This window comes from Procambarus clarkii, chromosome 16 (assembly GCF_040958095.1).
Source record: "Procambarus clarkii isolate CNS0578487 chromosome 16, FALCON_Pclarkii_2.0, whole genome shotgun sequence".
In the NCBI taxonomy this organism is placed as follows: domain Eukaryota; kingdom Metazoa; phylum Arthropoda; class Malacostraca; order Decapoda; family Cambaridae; genus Procambarus; species Procambarus clarkii.
The window spans coordinates 20,236,416-20,263,915 of record NC_091165.1 but is presented as its reverse complement, the minus strand read 5'-3'; the positions used below and the strand labels follow the sequence as shown (position 1 = coordinate 20,263,915).

General features: G+C 47.3%; 1 protein-coding gene across 2 annotated transcripts in view; it reads left to right on the top strand.

Annotated features, from left to right (window-relative positions):
* LOC123760065 (calcium-activated chloride channel regulator 1) overlaps window positions 1-27,500 on the top strand; it is a 293,219-nt gene that overhangs the window by 166,792 nt on the left and 98,927 nt on the right. The gene's annotated exons all lie outside the window — the stretch shown is intronic.

Below are 27,500 nucleotides of genomic sequence, written 5' to 3'. Positions count from 1 at the left end.
CACCTGTGTCCCCTTGTTCGCGTCCCACCAGTTTTGAATAGTTCATCCTTGTTTACCCGGTCAATTCCCCTGAGGATTTTGTAGGTTGTGATCATGTCCCCCCTTACTCTTCTGTCTTCCAGTGTCGTAAGGTGCATTTCCCGCAGCCTTTCCTCATAACTCATGCCTCTTAGTTCTGGGACTAGTCTAGTAGCATACCTTTGGACTTTTTCCAGCTTCGTCTTGTGCTTGACAAGGTACGGGCTCCATGCTGGGGCCGCATACTCCAGGATTGGTCTTACATATGTGGTGTACAAGATTCTGAATGATTCCTTACACAGGTTCCTGAACGCCGTTCTGATGTTAGCCAGCCTCGCATATGCCGCAGACGTTATTCTCTTTATGTGGGCTTCAGGAGACAGGTTTGGTGTGATATCAACTCCTAGATCATTCTCTCTGTCTGTTTCATTAAGTACTTCGTCTCCTATTCTGTATCCTGTGCCTGGCCTCCTGTTTCCACTGCCTAGTTTCATTACTTTGCATTTACTCGGGTTGAACTTCAACAGCCATTTGTTGGACCATTCACTCAGTCTATCCAGGTCATCTTGTAGCCTCCTACTATCATCCTCTGTTTCAATCCTCCTCATAATTTTTGCATCGTCGGCAAACATTGAGAGGAACGAATCAATACCCTCTGGGAGATCATTTACATATACCAGAAACAGTATAGGTCCAAGGACTGACCCCTGCGGGACTCCACTTGTGACGTCTCGCCAATCTGAGACATCACCTTTCACACAGACTCGTTGTCTCCTGTTGCTTAGATACTCCTCTATCCACCGGAGTACCTTCCCTCTCACTCCAGCCTGCATCTCCAACTTTCGCACTAGCCTCTTGTGTGGCACTGTATCAAAGGCTTTCTGACAATCCAAAAATATGCAGTCTGCCCACTCTTCTCTTTCTTGCCTTATTTTTGTTGCCTGGTCGTAGAATTCAAGTAACCCTGTGAGGCAGGACCTGCCATCCCTGAACCCATGTTGATGCTGTGTTACAAAGTTCCTTCGCTCCAGATGCTCCACTAGTTTTTTTCGCACAATCTTCTCCATCAGCTTGCATGGTATGCAGGTTAGGGACACTGGCCTGTAGTTCAGTGCCTCCTGTCTATTCCCTTTCTTGTATATCGGGACTACGTTAGCTGCTTTCCAAATATCTGGCAGTTCCCCTGTTGCCAGTGATTTGCTATACACTATGGAGAGTGGTAGGCTCAGTTCTCTTGCTCCTTCCTTTAGAACCCAAGCGGAGATTCCATCTGGGCCTATAGCCTTCGTCACGTCCAACTCTAGTAAACACTTCCTTACTTCCCCAAGTAAACACTTCCTTACTTCCCCAGTGTGTGTGTGTGTGTGTGTGTGTGTGTGTGTGTGTGTGTGTGTGTGTGTGTGTGTGTGTGTGTGTGTGTGTGTGTGTGTGTGTGTGTGTGTGTGTGTGTGTGTGTGTGTGTGTGTGTGTGTGTGTGTGTGTGTGTGTGTGTGTGTGTGTGTGTGTGTGTGTGTGTGTGTGTGTGTGTGTGTGTGTGTGTGTGTGTGTGTGTGTGTGTGTGTGTGTGTGTGTGTGTGTGTGTGTGTGTGTGTGTGTGTGTGTGTGTGTGTGTGTGTGTGTGTGTGTGTGTGTGGTGTGTGTGTGTGTGTGTGTGTGTGTGTGTGTGTGTGTGTGTGTGTGTGTGTGTGTGTGTGTGTGTGTGTGTGTGTGTGTGTGTGTGTGTGTGTGTGTGTGTGTGTGTGTGTGTGTGTGTGTGTGTGTGTGTGTGTGTGTGTGTGTGTGTGTGTGTGTGTGTGTGTGTGTACACCCCTAATTGTACTGACCTAATTGTGCTTGCGGGGGTTGAGCTCTGGCTCTTTGGTCCCGCCTCTCAACCGTCAATCAACTGGTGTACAGATTCCTGAGCCTATTGGGCTCTATCATATCTACATTTGAAACTGTGTATGGAGTCAGCCTCCACCACATCACTTCCTAATGCTTTCCATTTACTAACTACTCTGACCCTGAAAAAGTTCTTTCTAACGTCTCTGTGGCTCATTTAGGTACTCAGCTTCCACCTGTGTCCCCTTGTTCGCGTCCCACCAGTTTTGAATAGTTCATCCTTGTTTACCCGGTCAATTCCCCTGAGGATTTTGTAGGTTGTGATCATGTCCCCCCTTACTCTTCTGTCTTCCAGTGTCGTAAGGTGCATTTCCCGCAGCCTTTCCTCATAACTCATGCCTCTTAGTTCTGGGACTAGTCTAGTAGCATACCTTTGGACTTTTTCCAGCTTCGTCTTGTGCTTGACAAGGTACGGGCTCCATGCTGGGGCCGCATACTCCAGGATTGGTCTTACATATGTGGTGTACAAGATTCTGAATGATTCCTTACACAGGTTCCTGAACGCCGTTCTGATGTTAGCCAGCCTCGCATATGCCGCAGACGTTATTCTCTTTATGTGGGCTTCAGGAGACAGGTTTGGTGTGATATCAACTCCTAGATCATTCTCTCTGTCTGTTTCATTAAGTACTTCGTCTCCTATTCTGTATCCTGTGCCTGGCCTCCTGTTTCCACTGCCTAGTTTCATTACTTTGCATTTACTCGGGTTGAACTTCAACAGCCATTTGTTGGACCATTCACTCAGTCTATCCAGGTCATCTTGTAGCCTCCTACTATCATCCTCTGTTTCAATCCTCCTCATAATTTTTGCATCGTCGGCAAACATTGAGAGGAACGAATCAATACCCTCTGGGAGATCATTTACATATACCAGAAACAGTATAGGTCCAAGGACTGACCCCTGCGGGACTCCACTTGTGACGTCTCGCCAATCTGAGACATCACCTTTCACACAGACTCGTTGTCTCCTGTTGCTTAGATACTCCTCTATCCACCGGAGTACCTTCCCTCTCACTCCAGCCTGCATCTCCAACTTTCGCACTAGCCTCTTGTGTGGCACTGTATCAAAGGCTTTCTGACAATCCAAAAATATGCAGTCTGCCCACTCTTCTCTTTCTTGCCTTATTTTTGTTGCCTGGTCGTAGAATTCAAGTAACCCTGTGAGGCAGGACCTGCCATCCCTGAACCCATGTTGATGCTGTGTTACAAAGTTCCTTCGCTCCAGATGCTCCACTAGTTTTTTTCGCACAATCTTCTCCATCAGCTTGCATGGTATGCAGGTTAGGGACACTGGCCTGTAGTTCAGTGCCTCCTGTCTATTCCCTTTCTTGTATATCGGGACTACGTTAGCTGCTTTCCAAATATCTGGCAGTTCCCCTGTTGCCAGTGATTTGCTATACACTATGGAGAGTGGTAGGCTCAGTTCTCTTGCTCCTTCCTTTAGAACCCAAGCGGAGATTCCATCTGGGCCTATAGCCTTCGTCACGTCCAACTCTAGTAAACACTTCCTTACTTCCCCAAGTAAACACTTCCTTACTTCCCCAGTGTGTGTGTGTGTGTGTGTGTGTGTGTGTGTGTGTGTGTGTGTGTGTGTGTGTGTGTGTGTGTGTGTGTGTGTGTGTGTGTGTGTGTGTGTGTGTGTGTGTGTGTACACCCCTAATTGTACTGACCTAATTGTGCTTGCGGGGGTTGAGCTCTGGCTCTTTGGTCCCGCCTCTCAACCGTCAATCAACTGGTGTACAGATTCCTGAGCCTATTGGGCTCTATCATATCTACATTTGAAACTGTGTATGGAGTCAGCCTCCACCACATCACTTCCTAATGCTTACCATTTACTAACTACTCTGACCCTGAAAAAGTTCTTTCTAACGTCTCTGTGGCTCATTTAGGTACTCAGCTTCCACCTGTGTCCCCTTGTTCGCGTCCCACCAGTTTTGAATAGTTCATCCTTGTTTACCCGGTCAATTCCCCTGAGGATTTTGTAGGTTGTGATCATGTCCCCCCTTACTCTTCTGTCTTCCAGTGTCGTAAGGTGCATTTCCCGCAGCCTTTCCTCATAACTCATGCCTCTTAGTTCTGGGACTAGTCTAGTAGCATACCTTTGGACTTTTTCCAGCTTCGTCTTGTGCTTGACAAGGTACGGGCTCCATGCTGGGGCCGCATACTCCAGGATTGGTCTTACATATGTGGTGTACAAGATTCTGAATGATTCCTTACACAGGTTCCTGAACGCCGTTCTGATGTTAGCCAGCCTCGCATATGCCGCAGACGTTATTCTCTTTATGTGGGCTTCAGGAGACAGGTTTGGTGTGATATCAACTCCTAGATCATTCTCTCTGTCTGTTTCATTAAGTACTTCGTCTCCTATTCTGTATCCTGTGCCTGGCCTCCTGTTTCCACTGCCTAGTTTCATTACTTTGCATTTACTCGGGTTGAACTTCAACAGCCATTTGTTGGACCATTCACTCAGTCTATCCAGGTCATCTTGTAGCCTCCTACTATCATCCTCTGTTTCAATCCTCCTCATAATTTTTGCATCGTCGGCAAACATTGAGAGGAACGAATCAATACCCTCTGGGAGATCATTTACATATACCAGAAACAGTATAGGTCCAAGGACTGACCCCTGCGGGACTCCACTTGTGACGTCTCGCCAATCTGAGACATCACCTTTCACACAGACTCGTTGTCTCCTGTTGCTTAGATACTCCTCTATCCACCGGAGTACCTTCCCTCTCACTCCAGCCTGCATCTCCAACTTTCGCACTAGCCTCTTGTGTGGCACTGTATCAAAGGCTTTCTGACAATCCAAAAATATGCAGTCTGCCCACTCTTCTCTTTCTTGCCTTATTTTTGTTGCCTGGTCGTAGAATTCAAGTAACCCTGTGAGGCAGGACCTGCCATCCCTGAACCCATGTTGATGCTGTGTTACAAAGTTCCTTCGCTCCAGATGCTCCACTAGTTTTTTTCGCACAATCTTCTCCATCAGCTTGCATGGTATGCAGGTTAGGGACACTGGCCTGTAGTTCAGTGCCTCCTGTCTATTCCCTTTCTTGTATATCGGGACTACGTTAGCTGCTTTCCAAATATCTGGCAGTTCCCCTGTTGCCAGTGATTTGCTATACACTATGGAGAGTGGTAGGCTCAGTTCTCTTGCTCCTTCCTTTAGAACCCAAGCGGAGATTCCATCTGGGCCTATAGCCTTCGTCACGTCCAACTCTAGTAAACACTTCCTTACTTCCCCAAGTAAACACTTCCTTACTTCCCCAGTGTGTGTGTGTGTGTGTGTGTGTGTGTGTGTGTGTGTGTGTGTGTGTGTGTGTGTGTGTGTGTGTGTGTGTGTGTGTGTGTGTGTGTGTGTGTGTGTGTGTGTGTGTGTGTGTGTGTGTGTGTGTGTGTGTGTGTGTGTGTGTGTGTGTGTGTGTGTACACCCCTAATTGTACTGACCTAATTGTGCTTGCGGGGGTTGAGCTCTGGCTCTTTGGTCCCGCCTCTCAACCGTCAATCAACTGGTGTACAGATTCCTGAGCCTATTGGGCTCTATCATATCTACATTTGAAACTGTGTATGGAGTCAGCCTCCACCACATCACTTCCTAATGCTTTCCATTTACTAACTACTCTGACCCTGAAAAAGTTCTTTCTAACGTCTCTGTGGCTCATTTAGGTACTCAGCTTCCACCTGTGTCCCCTTGTTCGCGTCCCACCAGTTTTGAATAGTTCATCCTTGTTTACCCGGTCAATTCCCCTGAGGATTTTGTAGGTTGTGATCATGTCCCCCCTTACTCTTCTGTCTTCCAGTGTCGTAAGGTGCATTTCCCGCAGCCTTTCCTCATAACTCATGCCTCTTAGTTCTGGGACTAGTCTAGTAGCATACCTTTGGACTTTTTCCAGCTTCGTCTTGTGCTTGACAAGGTACGGGCTCCATGCTGGGGCCGCATACTCCAGGATTGGTCTTACATATGTGGTGTACAAGATTCTGAATGATTCCTTACACAGGTTCCTGAACGCCGTTCTGATGTTAGCCAGCCTCGCATATGCCGCAGACGTTATTCTCTTTATGTGGGCTTCAGGAGACAGGTTTGGTGTGATATCAACTCCTAGATCATTCTCTCTGTCTGTTTCATTAAGTACTTCGTCTCCTATTCTGTATCCTGTGCCTGGCCTCCTGTTTCCACTGCCTAGTTTCATTACTTTGCATTTACTCGGGTTGAACTTCAACAGCCATTTGTTGGACCATTCACTCAGTCTATCCAGGTCATCTTGTAGCCTCCTACTATCATCCTCTGTTTCAATCCTCCTCATAATTTTTGCATCGTCGGCAAACATTGAGAGGAACGAATCAATACCCTCTGGGAGATCATTTACATATACCAGAAACAGTATAGGTCCAAGGACTGACCCCTGCGGGACTCCACTTGTGACGTCTCGCCAATCTGAGACATCACCTTTCACACAGACTCGTTGTCTCCTGTTGCTTAGATACTCCTCTATCCACCGGAGTACCTTCCCTCTCACTCCAGCCTGCATCTCCAACTTTCGCACTAGCCTCTTGTGTGGCACTGTATCAAAGGCTTTCTGACAATCCAAAAATATGCAGTCTGCCCACTCTTCTCTTTCTTGCCTTATTTTTGTTGCCTGGTCGTAGAATTCAAGTAACCCTGTGAGGCAGGACCTGCCATCCCTGAACCCATGTTGATGCTGTGTTACAAAGTTCCTTCGCTCCAGATGCTCCACTAGTTTTTTTCGCACAATCTTCTCCATCAGCTTGCATGGTATGCAGGTTAGGGACACTGGCCTGTAGTTCAGTGCCTCCTGTCTATTCCCTTTCTTGTATATCGGGACTACGTTAGCTGCTTTCCAAATATCTGGCAGTTCCCCTGTTGCCAGTGATTTGCTATACACTATGGAGAGTGGTAGGCTCAGTTCTCTTGCTCCTTCCTTTAGAACCCAAGGCGGAGATTCCATCTGGGCCTATAGCCTTCGTCACGTCCAACTCTAGTAAACACTTCCTTACTTCCCCAAGTAAACACTTCCTTACTTCCCCAGTGTGTTGTGTGTGTGTGTGTGTGTGTGTGTGTGTGTGTGTGTGTGTGTGTGTGTGTGTGTGTGTGTGTGTGTGTGTGTGTGTGTGTGTGTGTGTGTGTGTGTGTGTGTACTCACCTAATTGTACTCGACCTAATTGTGCTTGCGGGGGTTGAGCTCTGGCTCTTTGGTCCCGCCTCTCAACCGTCAATCAACTGGTGTACAGATTCCTGAGCCTATTGGGCTCTATCATATCTACATTTGAAACTGTGTATGGAGTCAGCCTCCACCACATCACTTCCTAATGCTTCCATTTACTAACTACTCTGACCCTGAAAAAGTTCTTTCTAACGTCTCTGTGGCTCATTTAGGTACTCAGCTTCCACCTGTGTCCCCTTGTTCGCGTCCCACCAGTTTTGAATAGTTCATCCTTGTTTACCCGGTCAATTCCCCTGAGGATTTTGTAGGTTGTGATCATGTCCCCCCTTACTCTTCTGTCTTCCAGTGTCGTAAGGTGCATTTCCCGCAGCCTTTCCTCATAACTCATGCCTCTTAGTTCTGGGACTAGTCTAGTAGCATACCTTTGGACTTTTTCCAGCTTCGTCTTGTGCTTGACAAGGTACGGGCTCCATGCTGGGGCCGCATACTCCAGGATTGGTCTTACATATGTGGTGTACAAGATTCTGAATGATTCCTTACACAGGTTCCTGAACGCCGTTCTGATGTTAGCCAGCCTCGCATATGCCGCAGACGTTATTCTCTTTATGTGGGCTTCAGGAGACAGGTTTGGTGTGATATCAACTCCTAGATCATTCTCTCTGTCTGTTTCATTAAGTACTTCGTCTCCTATTCTGTATCCTGTGCCTGGCCTCCTGTTTCCACTGCCTAGTTTCATTACTTTGCATTTACTCGGGTTGAACTTCAACAGCCATTTGTTGGACCATTCACTCAGTCTATCCAGGTCATCTTGTAGCCTCCTACTATCATCCTCTGTTTCAATCCTCCTCATAATTTTTGCATCGTCGGCAAACATTGAGAGGAACGAATCAATACCCTCTGGGAGATCATTTACATATACCAGAAACAGTATAGGTCCAAGGACTGACCCCTGCGGGACTCCACTTGTGACGTCTCGCCAATCTGAGACATCACCTTTCACACAGACTCGTTGTCTCCTGTTGCTTAGATACTCCTCTATCCACCGGAGTACCTTCCCTCTCACTCCAGCCTGCATCTCCAACTTTCGCACTAGCCTCTTGTGTGGCACTGTATCAAAGGCTTTCTGACAATCCAAAAATATGCAGTCTGCCCACTCTTCTCTTTCTTGCCTTATTTTTGTTGCCTGGTCGTAGAATTCAAGTAACCCTGTGAGGCAGGACCTGCCATCCCTGAACCCATGTTGATGCTGTGTTACAAAGTTCCTTCGCTCCAGATGCTCCACTAGTTTTTTTCGCACAATCTTCTCCATCAGCTTGCATGGTATGCAGGTTAGGGACACTGGCCTGTAGTTCAGTGCCTCCTGTCTATTCCCTTTCTTGTATATCGGGACTACGTTAGCTGCTTTCCAAATATCTGGCAGTTCCCCTGTTGCCAGTGATTTGCTATACACTATGGAGAGTGGTAGGCTCAGTTCTCTTGCTCCTTCCTTTAGAACCCAAGGGGAGATTCCATCTGGGCCTATAGCCTTCGTCACGTCCAACTCTAGTAAACACTTCCTTACTTCCCCAAGTAAACACTTCCTTACTTCCCCAGTGTGTGTGTGTGTGTGTGTGTGTGTGGTGTGTGTGTGTGTGTGTGTGTGTGTGTGTGTGTGTGTGTGTGTGTGTGTGTGTGTGTGTGTGTGTGTGTGTGTGTGTGTGTGTGTGTGTGTGTGTACTCACCTAATTGTACTGACCTAATTGTGCTTGCGGGGGTTGAGCTCTGGCTCTTTGGTCCCGCCTCTCAACCGTCAATCAACTGGTGTACAGATTCCTGAGCCTATTGGGCTCTATCATATCTACATTTGAAACTGTGTATGGAGTCAGCCTCCACCACATCACTTCCTAATGCTTTCCATTTACTAACTACTCTGACCCTGAAAAAGTTCTTTCTAACGTCTCTGTGGCTCATTTTAGGTACTCAGCTTCCACCTGTGTCCCCTTGTTTCGCGTCCCACCAGTTTTGAATAGTTCATCCTTGTTTACCCGGTCAATTCCCCTGAGGATTTTGTAGGTTGTGATCATGTCCCCCCTTACTCTTCTGTCTTCCAGTGTCGTAAGGTGCATTTCCCGCAGCCTTTCCTCATAACTCATGCCTCTTAGTTCTGGGACTAGTCTAGTAGCATACCTTTGGACTTTTTCCAGCTTCGTCTTGTGCTTGACAAGGTACGGGCTCCATGCTGGGGCCGCATACTCCAGGATTGGTCTTACATATGTGGTGTACAAGATTCTGAATGATTCCTTACACAGGTTCCTGAACGCCGTTCTGATGTTAGCCAGCCTCGCATATGCCGCAGACGTTATTCTCTTTATGTGGGCTTCAGGAGACAGGTTTGGTGTGATATCAACTCCTAGATCATTCTCTCTGTCTGTTTCATTAAGTACTTCGTCTCCTATTCTGTATCCTGTGCCTGGCCTCCTGTTTCCACTGCCTAGTTTCATTACTTTGCATTTACTCGGGTTGAACTTCAACAGCCATTTGTTGGACCATTCACTCAGTCTATCCAGGTCATCTTGTAGCCTCCTACTATCATCCTCTGTTTCAATCCTCCTCATAATTTTTGCATCGTCGGCAAACATTGAGAGGAACGAATCAATACCCTCTGGGAGATCATTTACATATACCAGAAACAGTATAGGTCCAAGGACTGACCCCTGCGGGACTCCACTTGTGACGTCTCGCCAATCTGAGACCTCACCTTTCACACAGACTCGTTGTCTCCTGTTGCTTAGATACTCCTCTATCCACCGGAGTACCTTCCCTCTCACTCCAGCCTGCATCTCCAACTTTCGCACTAGCCTCTTGTGTGGCACTGTATCAAAGGCTTTCTGACAATCCAAAAATATGCAGTCTGCCCACTCTTCTCTTTCTTGCCTTATTTTTGTTGCCTGGTCGTAGAATTCAAGTAACCCTGTGAGGCAGGACCTGCCATCCCTGAACCCATGTTGATGCTGTGTTACAAAGTTCCTTCGCTCCAGATGCTCCACTAGTTTTTTTCGCACAATCTTCTCCATCAGCTTGCATGGTATGCAGGTTAGGGACACTGGCCTGTAGTTCAGTGCCTCCTGTCTATTCCCTTTCTTGTATATCGGGACTACGTTAGCTGCTTTCCAAATATCTGGCAGTTCCCCTGTTGCCAGTGATTTGCTATACACTATGGAGAGTGGTAGGCTCAGTTCTCTTGCTCCTTCCTTTAGAACCCAAGGGGAGATTCCATCTGGGCCTATAGCCTTCGTCACGTCCAACTCTAGTAAACACTTCCTTACTTCCCCAAGTAAACACTTCCTTACTTCCCCAGTGGTGTGTGTGTTGTGTGTGTGTGTGTGTGTGTGTGTTGTGTGTGTGTGTGTTGTGTGTGTGTGTGTGTGTGTGTGTTGTGTGTGTTGTGTTGTGTGGTGTGTGTGTGTGTGTGTGTGTGTACTCACCTAATTGTACTCACCTAATTGTGCTTGCGGGGGTTGAGCTCTGGCTCTTTGGTCCCGCCTCTCACCGTCAATCAACTGGTGTACAGATTCCTGAGCCTATTGGGCTCTATCATATCTACATTTGAAACTGTGTATGGAGTCAGCCTCCACCACATCACTTCCTAATGCTTTCCATTTACTAACTACTCTGACCCTGAAAAGTTCTTTCAAACGTCTCTGTGGCTCATTTTGGTACTCAGCTTCCACCTGTGTCCCCTTGTTCGCGTCCCACCAGTTTTGAATAGTTCATCCTTGTTTACCCGGTCAATTCCCCTGAGGATTTTGTAGGTTGTGATCATGTCCCCCCTTACTCTTCTGTCTTCCAGTGTCGTAAGGTGCATTTCCCGCAGCCTTTCCTCATAACTCATGCCTCTTAGTTCTGGGACTAGTCTAGTAGCATACCTTTGGACTTTTTCCAGCTTCGTCTTGTGCTTGACAAGGTACGGGCTCCATGCTGGGGCCGCATACTCCAGGATTGGTCTTACATATGTGGTGTACAAGATTCTGAATGATTCCTTACACAGGTTCCTGAACGCCGTTCTGATGTTAGCCAGCCTCGCATATGCCGCAGACGTTATTCTCTTTATGTGGGCTTCAGGAGACAGGTTTGGTGTGATATCAACTCCTAGATCATTCTCTCTGTCTGTTTCATTAAGTACTTCGTCTCCTATTCTGTATCCTGTGCCTGGCCTCCTGTTTCCACTGCCTAGTTTCATTACTTTGCATTTACTCGGGTTGAACTTCAACAGCCATTTGTTGGACCATTCACTCAGTCTATCCAGGTCATCTTGTAGCCTCCTACTATCATCCTCTGTTTCAATCCTCCTCATAATTTTTGCATCGTCGGCAAACATTGAGAGGAACGAATCAATACCCTCTGGGAGATCATTTACATATACCAGAAACAGTATAGGTCCAAGGACTGACCCCTGCGGGACTCCACTTGTGACGTCTCGCCAATCTGAGACCTCACCTTTCACACAGACTCGTTGTCTCCTGTTGCTTAGATACTCCTCTATCCACCGGAGTACCTTCCCTCTCACTCCAGCCTGCATCTCCAACTTTCGCACTAGCCTCTTGTGTGGCACTGTATCAAAGGCTTTCTGACAATCCAAAAATATGCAGTCTGCCCACTCTTCTCTTTCTTGCCTTATTTTTGTTGCCTGGTCGTAGAATTCAAGTAACCCTGTGAGGCAGGACCTGCCATCCCTGAACCCATGTTGATGCTGTGTTACAAAGTTCCTTCGCTCCAGATGCTCCACTAGTTTTTTTCGCACAATCTTCTCCATCAGCTTGCATGGTATGCAGGTTAGGGACACTGGCCTGTAGTTCAGTGCCTCCTGTCTATTCCCTTTCTTGTATATCGGGACTACGTTAGCTGCTTTCCAAATATCTGGCAGTTCCCCTGTTGCCAGTGATTTGTTATACACTATGGAGAGTGGTAGGCTCAGTTCTCTTGCTCCTTCCTTTAGAACCCAAGGGAGATTCCATCTGGGCCTATAGCCTTCGTCACGTCCAACTCTAGTAAAACACTTCCTTACTTCCCAAGTAAACACTTCCTACTTCCCCAGTGTGTGTGTGTGTGTGTGTGTGTGTGTGTGTGTGTGTGTGTGTGTGTGTGTGTGTGTGTGTGTGTGTGTGTGTGGTGTGTGTGTGTGTGTACTCACCTAATTGTACTGACCTAATTGTGCTTGCGGGGGTTTGAGCTCTGGCTCTTTGGTCCCGCCTCTCAACCGTCAATCAATGGTGTACAGATTCCTGAGCCTATTGGGCTCTATCATATCTACATTTGAAACTGTGTATGGAGTCAGCCTCCACCACATCACTTCCTAATGCTTTCCATTTAGCTAACTACTCTGACCCTGAAAAAGTTCTTTCTAACGTCTCTGTGGCTCATTTTGGTACTCAGCTTCCACCTGTGTCCCCTTGTTCGCGTCCCACCAGTTTTGAAATAGTTCATCCTTGTTTACCCGGTCAATTCCCCTGAGGATTTTGTAGGTGTGATCATGTCCCCCCTTACTCTTCTGTCTTCCAGTGTCGTAAGGTGCATTTCCCGCAGCCTTTCCTCATAACTCATGCCTCTTAGTTCTGGGACTAGTCTAGTAGCATACCTTTGGACTTTTTCCAGCTTCGTCTGTGCTTGACAAGGTACGGGCTCCATGCTGGGGCCGCATACTCCAGGATTGGTCTTACATATGTGGTGTACAAGATTCTGAATGATTCCTTACACAGGTTCCTGAACGCCGTTCTGATGTTAGCCAGCCTCGCATATGCCGCAGACGTTATTCTCTTTATGTGGGCTTCAGGAGACAGGTTTGGTGTGATATCAACTCCTAGATCATTCTCTCTGTCTGTTTCATTAAGTACTTCGTCTCCTATTCTGTATCCTGTGCCTGGCCTCCTGTTTCACTGCCTAGTTTCATTACTTTGCATTTTACTCGGGTTGAACTTCAACAGCCATTTGTTGGACCATTCACTCAGTCTATCCAGGTCATCTTGTAGCCTCCTACTATCATCCTCTGTTTCAATCCTCCTCATAATTTTTGCATCGTCGGCAAACATTGAGAGGAACGAATCAATACCCTCTGGGAGATCATTTACATATACCAGAAACAGTATAGGTCCAAGGACTGGACCCCTGCGGGACTCCACTTGTGACGTCTCGCCAATCTGAGGACCTCACCTTTCACACAGACTCGTTGTCTCCTGTTGCTTAGATACTCCTCTATCCACCGGAGTACCTTCCCCTCTCACTCCAGCCTGCATCTCCAACTTTCGCACTAGCCTCTTGTGTGGCACTGTATCAAAGGCTCTCTGACAATCCAAAAATATGCAGTCTGCCACTCTTCTCTTTCTTGCCTTATTTTGTTGCCCTGGTCGTAGAATTCAAGTAACCCTGTGAGGCAGGACCTGCCATCCCTGAACCCATGTTATGCTGTGTTACAAAGTTCCTTCGCTCCAGATGCTCCACTAGTTTTTTTCGCACAATCTTCTCCATCAGCTTGCATGGTATGCAGGTTAGGGACACTGGCCTGTAGTTCAGTGCCCTCCTGTCCTATTCCCTTTCTTGTATATCGGGACTACGTTAGCTGCTTTCCAAATATCTGGCAGTTCCCCTGTTGCCAGTGATTTGCTATACACTATGGAGAGTGGTAGGCTCAGTTCTCTTGCTCCTTCCTTTAGAACCCAAGGGGAGATTCCATCTGGGCCTAATAGCCTCGTCACGTCCAACTCTAGTAAACACTTCCTTACTTCCCCAAGTAAACACTTCCTTACTTCCCAGTGTGTGTGTGTGTGTGTGTGTGTGTGTGTGTGTTGTGTGTGTGTGTGTGTGTGTGTGTGTGTGTGTGTGTGTGTGTGTGTGTGTGTGTGTGTGTGTGTGTGTGTGTGTGTGTGTGTGTGTGCGTGTGTGTGTGTGTGTGTGTGTGTGTGTGTGTGTGTGTGTGTACTCACCTAATTGTACTCACCTAATTGTGCTTGCGGGGGTTGAGCTCTGGCTCTTTGGTCCCGCCTCTCAACCGTCAATCAACTGGTGTACAGATTCCTGAGCCTATTGGGCTCTATCATATCTACATTTGAAACTGTGTATGGAGTCAGCCTCCACCACATCACTTCCTAATGCTTTCCATTTACTAACTACTCTGACCCTGAAAAAGTTCTTTCTAACGTCTCTGTGGCTCATTTTGGTACTCAGCTTCCACCTGTGTCCCCTTGTTCGCGTCCCACCAGTTTTGAATAGTTCATCCTTGTTTACCCGGTCAATTCCCCTGAGGATTTTGTAGGTTGTGATCATGTCCCCCCTTACTCTTCTGTCTTCCAGTGTCGTAAGGTGCATTTCCCGCAGCCTTTCCTCATAACTCATGCCTCTTAGTTCTGGGACTAGTCTAGTAGCATACCTTTGGACTTTTTCCAGCTTCGTCTTGTGCTTGACAAGGTACGGGCTCCATGCTGGGGCCGCATACTCCAGGATTGGTCTTACATATGTGGTGTACAAGATTCTGAATGATTCCTTACACAGGTTCCTGAACGCCGTTCTGATGTTAGCCAGCCTCGCATATGCCGCAGACGTTATTCTCTTTATGTGGGCTTCAGGAGACAGGTTTGGTGTGATATCAACTCCTAGATCATTCTCTCTGTCTGTTTCATTAAGTACTTCGTCTCCTATTCTGTATCCTGTGCCTGGCCTCCTGTTTCCACTGCCTAGTTTCATTACTTTGCATTTACTCGGGTTGAACTTCAACAGCCATTTGTTGGACCATTCACTCAGTCTATCCAGGTCATCTTGTAGCCTCCTACTATCATCCTCTGTTTCAATCCTCCTCATAATTTTTGCATCGTCGGCAAACATTGAGAGGAACGAATCAATACCCTCTGGGAGATCATTTACATATACCAGAAACAGTATAGGTCCAAGGACTGACCCCTGCGGGACTCCACTTGTGACGTCTCGCCAATCTGAGACCTCACCTTTCACACAGACTCGTTGTCTCCTGTTGCTTAGATACTCCTCTATCCACCGGAGTACCTTCCCTCTCACTCCAGCCTGCATCTCCAACTTTCCGCACTAGCCTCTTGTGTGGCACTGTATCAAAGGCTTTCTGACAATCCAAAAATATGCAGTCTGCCCACTCTTCTCTTTCTTGCCTTATTTTTGTTGCCATGGTCGTAGAATTCAAGTAACCCTGTGAGGCAGGACCTGCCATCCCTGAACCCATGTTGATGCTGTGTTACAAAGTTCCTTCGCTCCAGATGCTCCACTAGTTTTTTTTCGCACAATCTTCTCCATCAGCTTGCATGGTATGCAGGTTAGGGACACTGGCCTGTAGTTCAGTGCCTCCTGTCTATTCCCTTTCTTGTATATCGGGACTACGTTAGCTGCTTTCCAAATATCTGGCAGTTCCCCTGTTGCCAGTGATTTGCTATACACTATGGAGAGTGGTAGGCTCAGTTCTCTTGCTCCTTCCTTTAGAACCCAAGGGGAGATTCCATCTGGGGCCTATAGCCTTCGTCACGTCCAACTCTAGTAAACACTTCCTTACTTCCCCAAGTAAACACTTCCTTACTTCCCCAGTGTGTGTGTGTGTGTGTGTGTGTGTGTGTGTGTTGTGTGTGTGTGTGTGTGATGTGTGTGTGTGTGTGTGTGTTGTGTGTGTGTGTGTGTGTGTGTACTCACCTAATTGTACTGACCTAATTGTGCTTGCGGGGGTTGAGCTCTGGCTCTTTGGTCCCGCCTCTCAACCATCAATCAACTGGTGTACAGATTCCTGAGCCTATTGGGCTCTATCATATCTACATTTGAAACTGTGTATGGAGTCAGCCTCCACCACATCACATTCCTAATGCTTTCCATTTACTAACTACTCTGACCCTGAAAAAGTTCTTTCTAACGTCTCTGTAGCTCATTTTGGTACTCAGCTTCCACCTGTGTCCCTTGTTCGCGTCCCACCAGTTTTGAATAGTTCATCCTTGTTTACCCGGTCAATTCCCCTGAGGATTTTGTAGGTTGTGATCATGTCCCCCCTTACTCTTCTGTCTTCCAGTGTCGTAAGGTGCATTTCCCGCAGCCTTTCCTCATAACTCATGCCTCTTAGTTCTGGGACTAGTCTAGTAGCATACCTTTGGACTTTTTCCAGCTTCGTCTTGTGCTTGACAAGGTACGGGCTCCATGCTGGGGCCGCATACTCCAGGATTGGTCTTACATATGTTGGTGTACAAGATTCTGAATGATTCCTTACACAGGTTCCTGAACGCCGTTCTGATGTTAGCCAGCCTCGCATATGCCGCAGACGTTATTCTCTTTATGTGGGCTTCAGGGAGACAGGTTTGGTGTGATATCAACTCCTAGATCATTCTCTCTGTCTGTTTCATTAAGTACTTCGTCTCCTATTCTGTATCCTGTGCCTGGCCTCCTGTTTCCACTGCCTAGTTTCATTACTTTGCATTTACTCGGGTTGAACTTCAACAGCCATTTGTTGGACCATTCACTCAGTCTATCCAGGTCATCTTGTAGCCTCCTACTATCATCCTCTGTTTTCATCCTCCTCATAATTTTTGCATCGTCGGCAAACATTGAGAGGAAACGAATCAATACCCTCTGGGAGATCATTTTACATATAGCCAGAAACAGTATAGGTCCAAGGACTGACCCCTGCGGGACTCCCACTTGTGACGTCTCGCCAATCTGAGACCTCACCTTTCACACAGACTCGTTGTCTCCTGTTGCTTAGATACTCCTCTATCCACCGGAGTACCTTGCCCTCTCACTCCAGCCTGCATCTCCAACTTTCGCACTAGCCTCTTGTGTGGCACTGTATCAAAGGCTTTCTGACAATCCAAAAATATGCAGTCTGCCACTCTTCTCTTTCTTGCCTATTTTTGTTGCCTGGTCGTAGAATTCAAGTAACCTGTGAGGCAGGACCTGCCATCCCTGAACCCCATGTTGATGCTGTGTTACAAAGTTCCTTCGCTCCAGATGCTCCACTAGTTTTTTCGCACATCTTCCTCCATCAGCTTGCATGGTATGCAGGTTAGGGACACTGGCCTGTAGTTCAGTGCCTCCTGTCTATTCCCTTTCTTGTATATCGGGACTACGTTAGCTGCTTTCCAAATATCTGGCAGTTCCCCTGTTGCCAGTGATTTGCTTATACACTATGGAGAGTGGTAGGCTCAGTTCTCTTGCTCCTTCCTTTAGAACCCAAGGGGAGATTCCATCTGGGCCTATAGCCTTCGTCACGTCCAACTCTAGTAAACACTTCCTTACTTCCCCAAGTAAACACTTCCTTACTTCCCCAGTGTGTGTGTGTGTGTGTGTGTGTGTGTGTGTGTGTGTGTGTGTGTGTGTGTGGTGTGTGTGTGTGTGTGTGGTGTGTGTGTGTGTGTGTGTGTGTGTGTGTGTGTGTGTGTGTGTGTGTGTGTGTACTCACCTAATTGTACTCACCTAATTGTGCTTGCGGGGGTTGAGCTCTGGCTCTTTGGTCCCGCCTCTCAACCGTCAATCAACTGGTGTACAGATTCCTGAGCCTATTGAGCTCTATCATATCTACATTTGAAACTGTGTATGGAGTCAGCCTCCACCACATCACTTCCTAATGCTTTCCATTTACTAACTACTCTGACCCTGAAAAAGTTCTTTCTAACGTCTCTGTGGCTCATTTTGGTACTCAGCTTCCACCTGTGTCCCCTTGTTCGCGTCCCACCAGTTTTGAATAGTTCATCCTTGTTTACCCGGTCAATTCCCCTGAGGATTTTGTAGGTTGTGATCATGTCCCCCCTTACTCTTCTGTCTTCCAGTGTCGTAAGGTGCATTTCCCGCAGCCTTTCCTCATAACTCATGCCTCTTAGTTCTGGGACTAGTCTAGTAGCATACCTTTGGACTTTTTCCAGCTTCGTCTTGTGCTTGACAAGGTACGGGCTCCATGCTGGGGCCGCATACTCCAGGATTGGTCTTACATATGTGGTGTACAAGATTCTGAATGATTCCTTACACAGGTTCCTGAACACCGTTCTGATGTTAGCCAGCCTCGCATATGCCGCAGACGTTATTCTCTTTATGTGGGCTTCAGGAGACAGGTTTGGTGTGATATCAACTCCTAGATCATTCTCTCTGTCTGTTTCATTAAGTACTTCGTCTCCTATTCTGTATCCTGTGCCTGGCCTCCTGTTTCCACTGCCTAGTTTCATTACTTTGCATTTACTCGGGTTGAACTTCAACAGCCATTTGTTGGACCATTCACTCAGTCTATCCAGGTCATCTTGTAGCCTCCTACTATCATCCTCTGTTTCAATCCTCCTCATAATTTTTGCATCGTCGGCAAACATTGAGAGGAACGAATCAATACCCTCTGGGAGATCATTTACATATACCAGAAACAGTATAGGTCCAAGGACTGACCCCTGCGGGACTCCACTTGTGACGTCTCGCCAATCTGAGACCTCACCTTTCACACAGACTCGTTGTCTCCTGTTGCTTAGATACTCCTCTATCCACCGGAGTACCTTCCCTCTCACTCCAGCCTGCATCTCCAACTTTCGCACTAGCCTCTTGTGTGGCACTGTATCAAAGGCTTTCTGACAATCCAAAAATATGCAGACTGCCCACTCTTCTCTTTCTTGCCTTATTTTTGTTGCCTGGTCGTAGAATTCAAGTAACTCTGTGAGGCAGGACCTGCCATCCCTGAACCCATGTTGATGCTGTGTTACAAAGTTCCTTCGCTCCAGATGCTCCACTAGTTTTTTTCGCACAATCTTCTCCATCAGCTTGCATGGTATGCAGGTTAGGGACACTGGCCTGTAGTTCAGTGCCTCCTGTCTATTCCCTTTCTTGTATATCGGGACTACGTTAGCTGCTTTCCAAATATCTGGCAGTTCCCCTGTTGCCAGTGATTTGTTATACACTATGGAGAGTGGTAGGCTCAGTTCTCTTGCTCCTTCCTTTAGAACCCAAGGGGAGATTCCATCTGGGCCTATAGCCTTCGTCACGTCCAACTCTAGTAAACACTTCCTTACTTCCCCAAGTAAACACTTCCTTACTTCCCCAGTGTGTGTGTGTGTGTGTGTGTGTGTGTGTGTGTGTGTGTGTGTGTGTGTGTGTGTGTGTGTGTGTGTGTGTGTGTGTGTGTGTGTGTGTGTGTGTGTGTGTGTGTGTGTGTGTGTGTGTGTGTGTGTGTGTGTGTGTGTGTGTGTGTGTGTGTGTGTGTGTGTGTGTGTGTGTGTGTGTGTGTGTGTACTCACCTAATTGTACTCACCTAATTGTGCTTGCGGGGGTTGAGCTCTGGCTCTTTGGTCCCGCTCTCAACCGTCAATCAACTGGTGTACAGATTCCTGAGCCTATTGGGCTCTATCATATCTACATTTGAAACTGTGTATGGAGTCAGCCTCCACCACATCACTTCCTAATGCTTTCCATTTACTAACTACTCTGACCCTGAAAAAGTTCTTTCTAAACGTCTCTGTGGCTCATTTTGGTACTCAGCTTCCACCTGTGTCCCCTTGTTCGCGTCCCACCAGTTTTGAATAGTTCATCCTTGTTACCCTGTCAATTCCCCTGAGGATTTGTAGGTTGTGATCATGTCCCCCTTACTCTTCTGTCTTCCAGTGTCGTAAGGTGCATTTCCCGCAGCCTTTCCTCATAACTCATGCCTCTTAGTTCTGGACTAGTCTAGTAGCATACCTTTGGACTTTTTCCAGCTTCGTCTTGTGCTTGACAAGGTACGGGCTCCATGCTGGGGCCGCATACTCCAGGATTGGTCTTACATATGTGGTGTACAAGATTCTGAATGATTCCTTACACAGGTTCCTGAACGCCGTTCTGATGTTAGCCAGCCTCGCATATGCCGCAGACGTTATTCTCTTTATGTGGGCTTCAGGAGACAGGTTTGGTGTGATATCAACTCCTAGATCATTCTCTCTGTCTGTTTCATTAAGTACTTCGTCTCCTATTCTGTATCCTGTGCCTGGCCTCCTGTTTCCACTGCCTAGTTTCATTACTTTGCATTTACTCGGGTTGAACTTCAACAGCCAATTTGTTGGACCATTCACTCAGTCTATCCAGGTCATCTTGTAGCCTCCTACTATCATCCTCTGTTTCAATCCTCCTCATAATTTTTGCATCGTCGGCAAACATTGAGAGGAACGAATCAATACCCTCTGGGAGATCATTTACATATACCAGAAACAGTATAGGTCCAAGGACTGACCCTGCGGGACTCCACTTGTGACGTCTCGCCAATCTGAGACCTCACCTTTCACACAGACTCGTTGTCTCCTGTTGCTTAGATACTCCTCTATCCACCGGAGTACCTTCCCCTCTCACTCCAGCCTGCATCTCCAACTTTCGCACTAGCCTCTTGTGTGGCACTGTATCAAAGGCTTTCTGACAATCCAAAAATATGCAGTCTGCCCACTCTTCTCTTTCTTGCCTTATTTTTGTTGCCTGGTCGTAGAATTCAAGTAACTCTGTGAGGCAGGACCTGCCATCCCTGAACCCATGTTGATGCTGTGTTACAAAGTTCCTTCGCTCCAGATGCTCACTAGTTTTTTTCGCACAATCTTCTCCATCAGCTTGCATGGTATGCAGGTTAGGGACACTGGCCTGTAGTTCAGTGCCTCCTGTCTATTCCCTTTCTTGTATATCGGGACTACGTTAGCTGCTTTCCAAATATCTGGCAGTTCCCCTGTTGCCAGTGATTTGTTATACACTATGGAGAGTGGTAGGCTCAGTTCTCTTGCTCCTTCCTTTAGAACCCAAGGGGAGATTCCATCTGGGCCTATAGCCTTCGTCACGTCCAACTCTAGTAAACACTTCCTTACTTCCCCAAGTAAACACTTCCTTACTTCCCCAGTGTGTGTGTGTGTGTGTGTGTGTGTGTGTGTGTGTGTGTGTGTGTGTGTGTGTGTGTGTGTGTGTGTGTGTGTGTGTGTGTGTGTGTGTGTGTGTACTCACCTAATTGTACTCACCTAATTGTGCTTGCGGGGGTTGAGCTCTGGCTCTTTGGTCCCGCCTCTCAACCGTCAATCAACTGGTGTACAGATTCCTGAGCCTATTGAGCTCTATCATATCTACATTTGAAACTGTGTATGGAGTCAGCCTCCACCACATCACTTCCTAATGCTTTCCATTTACTAACTACTCTGACCCTGAAAAAGTTCTTTCTAACGTCTCTGTGGCTCATTTTGGTACTCAGCTTCCACCTGTGTCCCCTTGTTCGCGTCCCACCAGTTTTGAATAGTTCATCCTTGTTTACCCGGTCAATTCCCCTGAGGATTTTGTAGGTTGTGATCATGTCCCCCCTTACTCTTCTGTCTTCCAGTGTCGTAAGGTGCATTTCCCGCAGCCTTTCCTCATAACTCATGCCTCTTAGTTCTGGGACTAGTCTAGTAGCATACCTTTGGACTTTTTCCAGCTTCGTCTTGTGCTTGACAAGGTACGGGCTCCATGCTGGGGCCGCATACTCCAGGATTGGTCTTACATATGTGGTGTACAAGATTCTGAATGATTCCTTACACAGGTTCCTGAACGCCGTTCTGATGTTAGCCAGCCTCGCATATGCCGCAGACGTTATTCTCTTTATGTGGGCTTCAGGAGACAGGTTTGGTGTGATATCAACTCCTAGATCATTCTCTCTGTCTGTTTCATTAAGTACTTCGTCTCCTATTCTGTATCCTGTGCCTGGCCTCCTGTTTCCACTGCCTAGTTTCATTACTTTGCATTTACTCGGGTTGAACTTCAACAGCCATTTGTTGGACCATTCACTCAGTCTATCCAGGTCATCTTGTAGCCTCCTACTATCATCCTCTGTTTCAATCCTCCTCATAATTTTTGCATCGTCGGCAAACATTGAGAGGAACGAATCAATACCCTCTGGGAGATCATTTACATATACCAGAAACAGTATAGGTCCAAGGACTGACCCCTGCGGGACTCCACTTGTGACGTCTCGCCAATCTGAGACCTCACCTTTCACACAGACTCGTTGTCTCCTGTTGCTTAGATACTCCTCTATCCACCGGAGTACCTTCCCTCTCACTCCAGCCTGCATCTCCAACTTTCGCACTAGCCTCTTGTGTGGCACTGTATCAAAGGCTTTCTGACAATCCAAAAATATGCAGTCTGCCCACTCTTCTCTTTCTTGCCTTATTTTTGTTGCCTGGTCGTAGAATTCAAGTAACTCTGTGAGGCAGGACCTGCCATCCCTGAACCCATGTTGATGCTGTGTTACAAAGTTCCTTCGCTCCAGATGCTCCACTAGTTTTTTTCGCACAATCTTCTCCATCAGCTTGCATGGTATGCAGGTTAGGGACACTGGCCTGTAGTTCAGTGCCTCCTGTCTATTCCCTTTCTTGTATATCGGGACTACGTTAGCTGCTTTCCAAATATCTGGCAGTTCCCCTGTTGCCAGTGATTTGGTATACACTATGGAGAGTGGTAGGCTCAGTTCTCTTGCTCCTTCCTTCATCTCCTATTCTGTATCCTGTGCCTGGCCTCCTGTCTCCACTGCCTAGTTTCATTACTTTGCATTTACTCGGGTTGAACTTCAACAGCCATTTGTTGGACCATTCACTCAGTCTATCCAGGTCATCTTGTAGCCTCCTACTATCATCCTCTGTTTCAATCCTCCTCATAATTTTTGCATCGTCGGCAAACATTGTGAGGAACGAATCTATACCCTCTGGGAGATCATTTACATATACCAGAAACAGTATAGGTCCAAGGACTGACCCCTGCGGGACTCCAATTGTGACGTCTCGCCAATCTGAGACCTCACCCCTCACACAGACTCGTTGTCTCCTGTTGCTTAGGTACTCCTCTATCAACCGGAGTACCTTCCCTCTCACTCCAGCCTGCATCTCCAACTTTCGCACTAGCCTCTTGTGTGGCACTGTATCAAAGGCTTTCTGACAATCCAAAAATATGCAGTCTGCCCACCCTTCTCTTTCTTGCCTTATTTTTGTTGCCTGGTCGTAGAATTCAAGTAACCCTGTGAGGCAGGACCTGCCATCCCTGAACCCATGTTGATGCTGTGTTACAAAGTTCCTTCGCTCCAGAAGCTCCACTAGTTTTTTTCGCACAATCTTCTCCATCAGCTTGCATGGTATGCAGGTTAGGGACACTGGCCTGTAGTTCAGTGCCTCCTGTCTATCCCCTTTCTTGTATATCGGGACTACGTTAGCTGCTTTCCAAATATCTGGCAGTTCCCCTGTTGCCAGTGATTTGTTATACACTATGGAGAGTGGTAGGCTCAGTTCTCTTGCTCCTTCCTTTAGAACCCAAGGGGAGATTCCATCTGGGCCTATAGCCTTCGTCACGTCCAACTCTAGTAAACACTTCCTTACTTCCCCAGTGTGTGTGTGTGTGTGTGTGTGTGTGTGTGTGTGTGTTGTGTGTGTGTGTGTGTGTGTGTGTGTGTGTGTGTGTGTGTGTGTGTGTGTGTGTGTGTGTGTGGTGTGTGTGTGTGTGTGTGTGTGTGTGTGTGTGTGTGTGTGTGTGTGTGTGTGTGTGTGTGTGTGTGTGTGTGTGTTGTTGTGTGTGTGTGGTGTGGTGTGTGTGTGTGTGTGTGGTGTGTGTGTGTGTGTGTGTGTGGTGTGTGTGTGTGTGTGTGTGTGTGTGTTGTGTGTGTGTGTGTGTGTGTGTGTTGTGTGTTGTGTGTGTGGGTGTGTGTGTGGTGTGTGTGTGTGTGTGTGTGTGTGTGTGTGTTGTGTGTGTGTGTGTGTGTGTGTGTGTGTGTGTGTGTGTGTGTGTGTGTGTGTGTGTGTGTTGTGTGTGTGTGGTGTGTGTGTGTGTGTGTGTGTGTGTGGTGTGTGTGTGTGTGTGTGTGTGTGTGTGTGTGTGTGTGTGTGTGTGTGTGTGTGTGTGTGTGTGTGTGTGTGTGTGTGTGTGTTGTGTGTGTGTGTGTGTGTGTGTGTGTGTGTGTGTGTGTGTGTGTGTGTGTGTGTGTGTGTGTGTGTGTGTGTGTGTGTGTGTGTGTGTGTGTGTGTGTGTGTGTGTGTGTGTGTGTGTGTGTGTGTGTGTGTGTGTGTGTGTGTGTGTGTGTGTGTGTGTGTGTGTGTGTGTGTGTGTGTGGTGTGTTGTGGTGTGTGTGTGTGTGTGTGTGTGTGTGTGTGGTGTGTGTGTGTGTGTGTGTGTGTGTGTGTGTGTGTGTGTGTGTGTGTGTGTGTGTGTGTGTGTGTGTGTGTGTGTGTGTGTGTGTGTGGTGTGTGTGTGTGTGTGTGTGTGTGTGTGTGTGTGTGTGTGTGTGTGTGTGTGTGTGTGTGTGTGTGTGTGTGTGTGTGTGAGTACTCACCTAATTTTACTCACCTAATTGTGCTTGCGGGGGTTGAGCTCTGGCTCTTTGGTCCCGCCTTTTAACCGTCAATCAACTAGTGTACAGATTCCTGAGCCTATTGGGCTCTATCATATCTACATTTGAAACTGTGTATGGAGTCAGCCTCCACCACATCACTTCCTAATGCATTCCATTTACTAACTACTCTGACACTGAAAAAGTTCTTTCTAACGTCTCTGTGGCTCATTTGGGTACTCAGCTTCCACCTGTGTCCCCTTGTTCGCGTCCCACCAGTGTTGAATAGTTCATCCTTGTTTACCCGGTCGATTCCCCTGAGGATTTTGTAGGTTGTGATCATGTCCCCCCTTACTCTTCTGTCTTCCAGTGTCGTAAGGTGCATTTCCCGCAGCCTTTCCTCATAACTCATGCCTCATTGTTCTGGGACTAGTCTAGTAGCATACCTTTGGACTTTTTCCAGCTTCGTCTTGTGCTTGACAAGGTACGGGCTCCATGCTGGGGCCGCATACTCCAGGATTGGTCTTACATATGTGCTGTACAAGATTCTGAATGATTCCTTACACAGGTTCCTGAACGCCGTTCTGATGTTAGCCAGCCTCGCATATGCCGCAGACGTTATTCTCTTTATGTGGGCTTCAGGAGACAGGTTTGGTGTGATATCAACTCCTAGATCTTTCTCTCTGTCTGTTTCATTAAGTACTTCATCTCCTATTCTGTATCCTGTGCCTGGCCTCCTGTCTCCACTGCCTAGTTTCATTACTTTGCATTTACTCGGGTTGAACTTCAACAGCCATTTGTTGGACCATTCACTCAGTCTATCCAGGTCATCTTGTAGCCTCCTACTATCATCCTCTGTTTCAATCCTCCTCATAATTTTTGCATCGTCGGCAAACATTGTGAGGAACGAATCTATACCCTCTGGGAGATCATTTACATATACCAGAAACAGTATAGGTCCAAGGACTGACCCCTGCGGGACTCCAATTGTGACGTCTCGCCAATCTGAGACCTCACCCCTCACACAGACTCGTTGTCTCCTGTTGCTTAGGTACTCCTCTATCAACCGGAGTACCTTCCCTCTCACTCCAGCCTGCATCTCCAACTTTCGCACTAGCCTCTTGTGTGGCACTGTATCAAAGGCTTTCTGACAATCCAAAAATATGCAGTCTGCCACCCTTCTCTTTCTTGCCTTATTTTTGTTGCCTGGTCGTAGAATTCAAGTAACCCTGTGAGGCAGGACCTGCCATCCCTGAACCCATGTTGATGCTGTGTTACAAAGTTCCTTCGCTCCAGAAGCTCCACTAGTTTTTTTCGCACAATCTTCTCCATCTCCATGGTATGCAGGTTAGGGACACTGGCCTGTAGTTCAGTGCCTCCTGTCTATCCCCTTTCTTGTATATCGGGACTACGTTAGCTGCTTTCCAAATATCTGGCAGTTCCCCTGTTGCCAGTGATTTGTTATACACTATGGAGAGTGGTAGGCTCAGTTCTCTTGCTCCTTCCTTTAGAACCCAAGGGGAGATTCCATCTGGGCCTATAGCCTTCGTCACGTCCAACTCTAGTAAACACTTCCTTACTTCCCCAGTGTGTGTGTGTGTGTGTGTGTGTGTGTGTGGTGTGTGTGTGTGTGTGTGGTGTGTGTGTGTGTGTGTGTGTGTGTGTGTGTGTGTGTGTGTGTGTGGTGTGTGTGTGTGGTGTGTGTGTGTGTGTGTGTGTGTGTGTGTGTGTGTGTGTGTGTGTGTGTGGTGTGTGTGTGTGTGTGTGTGTGTGTGTGTGTGTGTGAGTACTCACCTAATTTTACTCACCTAATTGTGCTTGCGGGGGTTGAGCTCTGGCTCTTTGGTCCCGCCTTTTAACCGTCAATCAACTAGTGTACAGATTCCTGAGCCTATTGGGCTCTATCATATCTACATTTGAAACTGTGTATGGAGTCAGCCTCCACCACATCACTTCCTAATGCATTCCATTTACTAACTACTCTGACACTGAAAAAGTTCTTTCTAACGTCTCTGTGGCTCATTTGGGTACTCAGCTTCCACCTGTGTCCCCTTGTTCGCGTCCCCAGTGTTGAATAGTTCATCCTTGTTTACCCGGTCGATTCCCCTGAGGATTTTGTAGGTTGTGATCATGTCCCCCCTTACTCTTCTGTCTTCCAGTGTCGTAAGGTGCATTTCCCGCAGCCTTTCCTCATAACTCATGCCTCATTGTTCTGGGACTAGTCTAGTAGCATACCTTTGGACTTTTTCCAGCTTCGTCTTGTGCTTGACAAGGTACGGGCTCCATGCTGGGGCCGCATACTCCAGGATTGGTCTTACATATGTGCTGTACAAGATTCTGAATGATTCCTTACACAGGTTCCTGAACGCCGTTCTGATGTTAGCCAGCCTCGCATATGCCGCAGACGTTATTCTCTTTATGTGGGCTTCAGGAGACAGGTTTGGTGTGATATCAACTCCTAGATCTTTCTCTCTGTCTGTTTCATTAAGTACTTCATCTCCTATTCTGTATCCTGTGCCTGGCCTCCTGTCTCCACTGCCTAGTTTCATTACTTTGCATTTACTCGGGTTGAACTTCAACAGCCATTTGTTGGACCATTCACTCAGTCTATCCAGGTCATCTTGTAGCCTCCTACTATCATCCTCTGTTTCAATCCTCCTCATAATTTTTGCATCGTCGGCAAACATTGTGAGGAACGAATCTATACCCTCTGGGAGATCATTTACATATACCAGAAACAGTATAGGTCCAAGGACTGACCCCTGCGGGACTCCAATTGTGACGTCTCGCCAATCTGAGACCTCACCCCTCACACAGACTCGTTGTCTCCTGTTGCTTAGGTACTCCTCTATCAACCGGAGTACCTTCCCTCTCACTCCAGCCTGCATCTCCAACTTTCGCACTAGCCTCTTGTGTGGCACTGTATCAAAGGCTTTCTGACAATCCAAAAATGCAGTCTGCCCACCCTTCTCTTTCTTGCCTTATTTTTGTTGCCTGGTCGTAGAATTCAAGTAACCCTGTGAGGCAGGACCTGCCATCCCTGAACCCATGTTGATGCTGTGTTACAAAGTTCCTTCGCTCCAGAAGCTCCACTAGTTTTTTTCGCACAATCTTCTCCATCAGCTTGCATGGTATGCAGGTTG